An 8,545-nucleotide genomic window follows, 5' to 3' on the forward strand; every position below is an offset into this window, starting at 1 on the left:
AATTCTACTTTTTATAAAATAAGAAAAAAATCGAAGGCTGAAAATTTCCATAGCCAGAGTGATAAGCACACCTTGCATGAAAAATACATTCAGGACCACACACAAGAGTTTAGGAACATTTCTTAACAATATTTTTTTCTATATGTACCTTCTACAATCTATGAAGGACACAATGTATTTGTTGATTCAGAGGCTAAATTAGATGAGGTTTTATGTCCAAGAACATAAGAAAGGAGAGTTACATCTTTCTATCAGGCAATTATATATCATTTCTCTATCAGGCAATTATATATCACCCTCTAAGAGCAAGCTACGCCATCTTCCTGTGGATGGCCCAGTTTCAATCACTGATCTGAACTTTGTCAATGAGCCGTGTGAACCAAACAAACACATTTTTGTTACTCAGAAGAGAGAGCTGTGGCATTCCGAGTTTAGATTTATTTAGAAGCCAGCACAGTCTCAGACAGGCTCACAGATACCTAACTTGAATTCCTTTTGTCATCCAAAATAGTTAGAAATGTCTCTGCTAAGAGGGAGTGTCCAAGATCAAGCACAACAGATCTGTCCCTTTGTGACAGAGGAGGTGATTCCTGATGATTCTGCTCAGGATCATAAAGAGAAACACAGCGTTTGTTCCTGGCTCTCATCAAAAAGAGCACTCATTCTCTTCACATGGGAAGAGCAAAGAACTACAAAAAGTGCGTCTGTGCAGTGCCGGGTTTTCATGCCCTGCTGGAGCCAGTCCTGGAACCCCCTGCCCCTGGCTGTGTCACGTAAGCTATGTTAGTTTCTATGACTTCAGGTATGAGACTTGCTGTGTAGGACTTTTTTTTTTTTTTTGGGTCCGGTCGTGGGGCCTGAACTCTGGGTGCTGTCCCTCAGCTCTTCAGCTCAAGGCTAGCGCTCTACCACTTGAGCCACAGTGCCACTTCCGGCTTTTTTCTTTTTGCTTATATGGTGCTGAGGAATCGAACCCAGGGCCTCAGGCATGCAAGGCAAGTGCTCTACCACTGAGCCACCTTCCCAGCCCTGTGTAGGACTTTTTGAGAATGAAATGAGTCAAAAGATATTTAAGACAAATAAAAAATCTAACTGCAGCCTGTAAATAGAAGCCATTCAAACACCATGTACAGCTTATTCAACCTGCTGGGAAGTTGATTTCCACTTACCTTAAGACATTTGTTCTTCAAAAACATGGACTTTTATATTACATAGAAATGCAGGGAGATGGCTTAGAAATATACAAGAATTCTCAAAGGTCTACAAAAATCTCTTCAGCTTTGGTTTCCTATGCGATACTCAATTAGTGAATAAACAAATGACAACTTTGGATGATCTCAAAAGTAATTCTTCACCCAAGGGATTGAACTCTGTAAGCAACACTCAATAATAAGGCAAATATTGTTCTTCTCTAACACCTTAGAATTTCCACAATCAAATAATATCTCTCAAAACAAAACTTTCATCTGAGTCCCTAATAGTCTCGGGGAGGGAGTTAGAGTCTGGAAAAGCCAATGCATTTTCCTATAACGAATCCTACAAGGTAAGTCTTCTTTGTATCCTCAAAAAGATGAATTTTTTTCATGGACTCACTAAAACCTTTTGTTTCCTTTGGGAAGCCATCAAGGTCTAGCTGTACAGGATACAGAGTGCAAGGAAAGTTCATTTGTATCTCAATTTCCAAAGGGATTTCAGTTCAAAGTGATCAAAGTCAATTGTAAAACTTCTGATTCAAGTGCTCAAGAGTGCAAGAACTACTCCGGTTTCTACTGCCAAACGAGGAAACTTCTTTCATCAGATTGTTTCACTTTGTAAAGTTTCTAACTAGTTAGTTGGGAGGATTTTGAATGTTCCCCTCATACGTTAATGATAAATGCTTGAGGCAATGGGTATTCTAGTGACCTTGATTTGATCAGGACATATTGGATTTGTGGCTCTCTTTTGAAATTATGTGTGTGTGTATAGATCTTTATATCTATACTTTTTCCTCTCTAAAAGGGAGGAAAAGGGCAGGGATGTGGGATATATCTTCTTGCCTTCAACAGAATTCACTGATAAACTCTCATGCTAAACAATATTTTAAGAGGCTGCTCCTCTCCTTTCATGTCAGAATCAATTCAGTTGCATGAATCATAAGAGATGAACCTAAGACAATTGCAATGTGATATTTTTATTGAGAAATATGGCAGTGAGGCTATAAAACATTATGGCATAAATGATGTAATAATGTGATTCAGATAAATAAATAACTTATAGTACATTCAGAATGTTATCTGTCCCTGTGTGCAATTTTATAAAACTGCAAAGGTAGCCATGTGGAATAAAAAAGAGCGGTGGATGTTACTGTGGAGTGTCAGCATATCTATCTACCCCCATCCTTTGGACTGACTGGCAAGAGATGAATTCAGGCAAGACATGAAACGTTGTGAAAATGACAGGACAGGAACAAGTCCGATCCAGCCATCTTTGAATCAATCTGAGATAGAAATGGGGAATCACACCCCTGCACATTTCAGGGTGACTTTGACACATCACCACGGCGTAGGTCAGTAAACCAGCTAAAGCCTGCTATTACATCAATAAAGATATCGAGACACAATCATCACAAGCTATGACACTTGATGGAACACTGGGCACAATCCAGCATAACATTATTTTGCAAACTCTTCATCTGAGAGTCACAAAGATAGCATTGGGAATCTGGAACTCACTCTCAGTTGAATGGAAAGCAAGTGGAGAGCAATGCTCACAAAAGCCCTTTGAAGCAGACAGTATGATTGTTTTCATTTCAGTTTGGAGGATCTAATATCCAGAAAGGGTGACTTAAAAAAAATAAAGCCACATACTTAGCAAATAAGAAACTAGAATTGAAATCTAAGCAGTCTGACCCCAGATACTTGAGTTTGCCCACTTTCTTTGTTTCTGGAAGTGTTCCCAGCTCATACTTTTCCTGACTCCTTAGTGCACAACACCACTTAGCTGAATACAAATAAGTTTTGTTAAAGAGGGGGTGGCACTGTTAAAAAAGAAATGTACTCATACCTAACTTATGTAACGGTAACCCCTCTGTATATCACCTTTACAATAAAAATTAATTATTAATTAAGCTTTGTTTCCATAACTGAATTTTAAGACAGGTTAGAAAATCATGATGAGAAATTATTACAAAATCATCCCATGTCAGAGAAAGGGTAACACATTTGTTTGTTTGTTTTATTGGCTGTGGGGCTTGGACTCAGGGCCTGGCTGCTGTCCCTGAGGTTTTTCATTCAAGGATAGCACTCTACTATTTTGAGTCATAGCACCACTCCTGGTTTTCTGGTGGTTAATTGGCATAAGAGTCTCACAGACTTTCCTGCCCTGGCTGGCATTGAACTGTGATCCTCAGATGTCAGCCTCTTGAGTAGCTAAGATTATGAGCATGAGCCACCAGTGCCTGGATAGAGTAATAATTGTATTAGCCATTTTCCTCTATGTATTCCTTATTTTGCAGCAAAACAAATCATAATAACAATAAGTATTAGTATAAAAGAAGCATATGTCATCAATATTTACAGTGTCATGATAAGTGCCAGAACTTGGCTAGGCACTGGATATATATGGTGAATAAAATATACATGATGCGTGATACTTGCCCTGAAAATACTAGTGAGAAAGACAGATAAGAGATGTTATCCTCTGAAAAACACAAACACGAGTAGCTAAGCTTTATAACATGATTTAGGCAGGTGAGCCTCTTCACTGATGTCTTTAACACAGGTAAGAGGGATAGGAGTAATGGAAGTTTCTACAAGTTTCTACTTGCAAGGCAAGTATAATGCAACCATGTCCATAGAAGCGTTGCTCAATGAGCAGACTGTCTTCCAAGCAGGCAGACAAAAGTAATCAGGAAAACCTGGTCACTCTATAGATCACCACACAATTCTTGTACCGGTTTTAAAAATTCCAGGTGGCTGTGCCTTCTTCCACAGCCCATTCCTTTGTTTCAAAGGAGTAATCTCTAAATAATGAGCTTCTTGGCAATTTCTTCTAATTAGAACGTGGAAGTAATATATACTGAGTGCTGCCTCTAAGTTAGGGTCATGCTAGTCATAGAAAGCAAAGAGTGGACAAGGTAGCTTTTTCCCACGGAGGAGTGCAGGATGGATTTAAGGACACCGGGGCAGCAGTGCTGGCGTGTAGGCACTAAAGTGCTAGGAGACATCCCAATGTCAGCTGACCAGGAAAGACTTCCCAGAGGTGATGGGTAAATACCTACCTGAAGGATGGGTAGATTGAGGAAGACAAAGGAGACAAATGAGAATGTTGAAGAGGAAGGCTGGTGGAGAAGTGTTCAAGAGTGTGTCTGGGAGGGTGCAGGGGGCTATAGCTGATTTCTGCTCCTCATATCAGGTAGACAACGGCTGGCGGGTGGATGGATGGACTGGCTGTAGAGCTTTGATGTAGAGTGCTGGGAGGAGAGTCACTGTGATGAACGAAATAAGGGGACTTGGGATGTAAGCAGTGGCTGCTTTGTCGTCACGGCAGCCTTGGAAGGGTTGTTGCTGTGGTAAAGGTTAATTTTGCATGTTGAACTCACATGCCTGTGGAAAATTAAGTGGAAATGGAAGACAATAAAATACATTCACCTCAAGGATACATATCAACATTACATTTAGGAAGGGGTTCTTTAAGGGCTCAGAATAGTCTGTAACACTAATCAAATGCTTATCTTTATCTTTATCATCATCAGTCTTGGGGTTTGAACTCAGAGTCTAGGTGCTGTCCCTGAGCTCTTTTGTTCAAGGCTAGCACTCTACCACTCAAGCCACACTCCATTTCCAGCTTTTAAAAAATAAAACTATTTTAAAAGATAGAGAAATTATCTCTAAAATGTAATTGGAAAACATCTAGGGGAAAGAGAGATAGGAAGGAAGGGAATTAAAAAGAGGAGGAGAAAGTTAGCAAACCTCACAACGATTAGGCTACGTACTTTAGTTTTGCAACAACTCATTCTTTCCATTAACCACTGACATAATTTGGTGTCCTGATATTTCAGAAGATTCAACCCAGATTCATTCCATATCTATGGACTTTTCCTTAGATCTCATTTGCTTTCAAATGTAAAACCCTGGTTAGTATGTGGGAGAAAAGAGGACTTAATGGGAAACTTTCTAGCCACTCTATAACAACAAATAACTATAATAACAAATATCTATAATAACTATAACTTATAACTTGAACAACGAATGCTGTCCCATTTCAGGAGAATATTTTCCTGCTCAATCTTTTCTTCAGTGCGGCCTTGACCTCCTTGTTCCTGAAGCTGTAGATGAGAGGATTGAGCATGGGGACCACAATGGTGTAGAACACGGTGGAGACTTTCCCCTGGTCCATGGACATCACAGAAGAAGGATGGAGGTACATGGATGCCCCCGACCCAAAGAAAACAGAAACAACAATTATGTGTGAACTACAAGTGTGGAAGGCCTTGGACCTTCTTCAGTGGAGTGAATCTGAAGGATGCTAGAGAGGATCAATATGCAAGAGACGGTGATGGCGAGCTAGGAACTCCAATTTGAAGCCCACGACGATAAACACCACCAGCCGTTGACGAGGGTGCTGGTGCAGGAGAGCTCCAGCAGGGGAGGATGTTGCACATTCGCCTCACAGAAGGTCAGCCTCAGCATGCATCCCGTGTGGGCCCAGGCACCCACCAGAGCCCCTGCATAGATAACCCCAGCCAGCAGAGAGCACACCTGAGGCGACATGGTGACCGTGTATAGCAGGGGCTTGTAGACGGCCACGTAGCAATCGTAGGCCATCACCATCAGCACGTAGCATTCTGCGCTGACAAGCAGTAGCAGAAGAGCTGAGTCATGCGTCCCGCATAGGAGATGGTGCTCATCTTTGACACAAAGCTGGCCAGCAGTCTGGGGGTGATGGGAGAAGAGTAATGGAGATCAACGAAGGACAAATTAAAGAAGAAGTACATGGGCGTGTGAAGGTGAGAACTGACTCTGATCAGAGAAACCACACCCAGGTTTCCAGCCACAGGGATAAGGTAGATCCCTAGGAAGAGGAAGAAGAGGGGGAGACCCAGCAGGCCACACTCATTGAAAAAGGACCCATTCCCAGTTTCCATCCTCTTCCCGCAGGATCGAAAGAGAAGAGAGCCATTTCTGAGGCAGAACCGTCACCTACTGAGGCTCTGCTCAGCTGCCACTGGGGCCAAGAAGCACAGAGACTCTGCTGGGGCTCAGCGGTGTTGGAGGAGGCCAGGCCCAGCCCTGTGCACACAGGGACTCTGCTGGGGCTCAGCGGCGTTGGAGGAGGCCAGGCCCAGCCCTGTGCACACAGGGACTCTGCTGGGGCTCAGCGGCGTTGGAGGAGGCCAGGCCCAGCCCTGTGCACACAGAGACTCTGCTGGGGCTCAGCGGCGTTGGAGGAGGCCAGGCCCAGCCCTGTGCACACAGGGACTCTGCTGGGGCTCAGCGGTGTTGGAGGAGGCCAGGCCCAGCCCTGTGCACACAGGGACTCTGCTGGGGCTCAGCGGCGTTGGAGGAGGCCAGGCCCAGCCCTGTGCACACAGGGACTCTGCTGGGGCTCAGCGGTGTTGGAGGAGGCCAGGCCCAGCCCTGTGCACACAGGGAAAGCAGGTGCATGGGAGGTAGATGCATAGAGAAAGCCCACAGGAGGATCTCAACAGGGAGATGCAGAGACTCCTCATCTTTTCTCTGCCTCAGTTTCTCAGTAACAATCCAGTTTCGGCAGGTTCATCCTGACTCCCCCCCACTCTGCTACCTAATGCCGTCTACCACCAGTTGAGAGCGGATGCTGAGCCGGGTGGAGACCACCAGTTGAGAGCGGATGCTGAGCCGGGTGGAGACCAGGGACACTATGTCCATGCCTGTTAGGGTAGCAAAGGCTCCAGAGGCTGTTTGGCTTCCCCAGTACACCACAAGAAATTCATCAACTTCCATGGTCTCGAGTCTTCCTCGGGAGAAAGATGGGAGTTGGTGCCAACTCATTTTCTGTACCACTTCCTATTTTCTTCCCTTTTATCATCTGTGCCTCGGAGTCAAAGCTGGGAGAAGCAGAAAGGCCATGGAAGTACTTTAGAAATACGGGATGAATGCTCACTTCCTTCTGGCGAGAGGTGTGGGAACTGCACTCATGGTCCTCGCTCCACACAGCAGCGGCTGTGCTTCTGCAGGAGGTGCTAATGCGGAGCGATCGCCACCTCCCTGTATGGAAACACTCAGGGCATCTATGAACCTCGGCCTGAACTTGCTCTGAGTGTTAAATAAAGGCCAGGAGTTTTAAATTATGCGTATGCCCAGCTATTATTGTCATTGTGAAATCACAGGAAAGGAAGCAAAGGGCCTCTTCTTTCTTCAACACAAAAGCAGGTAGCACAACATAAATCATTTTATACTGAGTATCGAAGTCATACTTTTTCATAGAGGCTTTCCCAGGAGCTTCTGCATAATTCAAATCCGTTAGGAAAGATAGATTTAGGCAACAGTTGATACAGCAACGAGGATTTAGTGCTGGTGTCTTTAGAGACAATATTAAAGCTAATATTACATCAGGGATTACACAATCTCCAGAGTTGATGAGGCAGAAATTTTCCATTCCCTTCCACTCGCTCCTTCTGCTTCTCTGATTTTCAGACACAAATGCCAACAAATAGTGGCATATAAAATATTATAGGCATACCTACTTCCTCCCTTGTACTAATTTTATGTAATATCATTATACTGTGCACAGTACTTTATGTATTTGATGGCCAATCCTCTCCATTTTTAGTCTTTTCTGTTAGAAATACCTTGTACTTCTCAGGATTTTAAATTTTTTTGGAAGCATTGGGGATTGAACACAAGGCCTCATGCTTGCAAGACATGCACTCTATTTGCTTATTCAATATATGAGGACACACAAGCTTGGTTGGTAGAAATCATGACTGTGTGCCTGGGTTAGCATTAAGGTCTTATGTTTAGTGTATGATCTAATACGGTGTCGGTGGTCAGTAAAGAAATCCTGAATTAAATATATAATGCTTCATTTTCATTAAAAATGTCATAAAAATAAGCACTTGTCTGGGCACTGGTGACTCATGCCTCTAATCCTAGCTACTCAGGAGGCTGAGGTATGATGATAAAGATTTAAAACTAGGATCAAAGACCTCGGAGTCAAAGCAGACATTCTGAAAACATTATAGGTCTCCTTGGCACAGGCCCAAATTTTCTTAATAGAGAGCCAGAAACACAACAAATCAAAGAAAGGTTGGACAAATGGGATTGCATAAAATTGCAGAGCTTCTGCATGGCAAAGGACATAGCTAGCAAGATCAATAGAAAGCCCACAGATTGGGAGAAGATCACTAGCCATACAATGGACAAGGATCTCATATCTGGAACTCAAAATATTAAATCCCCCAACAACAAATCTTCAAAGAAACAACTGCCCAATAAATAAGTGGGTTAAAGACTTAAAGAGAAACTTCTCTGAAGAGGAAAGAAGGATGGTCAATAGACACATGAAGAAATGCTCAACCTCCCTA

General features: G+C 43.2%; 1 pseudogene; it reads right to left on the reverse strand.

Annotated features, from left to right (window-relative positions):
* Positions 1 to 5,241: 5,241 nt before the first annotated feature.
* Positions 5,242 to 6,962, reverse strand: LOC105980643 (annotated as a pseudogene).
* Between the last annotated feature and the right edge of the window lie 1,583 nt (positions 6,963 to 8,545).

This window comes from Dipodomys ordii, unplaced genomic scaffold (genome assembly GCF_000151885.1).
Source record: "Dipodomys ordii isolate 6190 unplaced genomic scaffold, Dord_2.0 Scaffold10, whole genome shotgun sequence".
NCBI classification, from domain to species: domain Eukaryota; kingdom Metazoa; phylum Chordata; class Mammalia; order Rodentia; family Heteromyidae; genus Dipodomys; species Dipodomys ordii.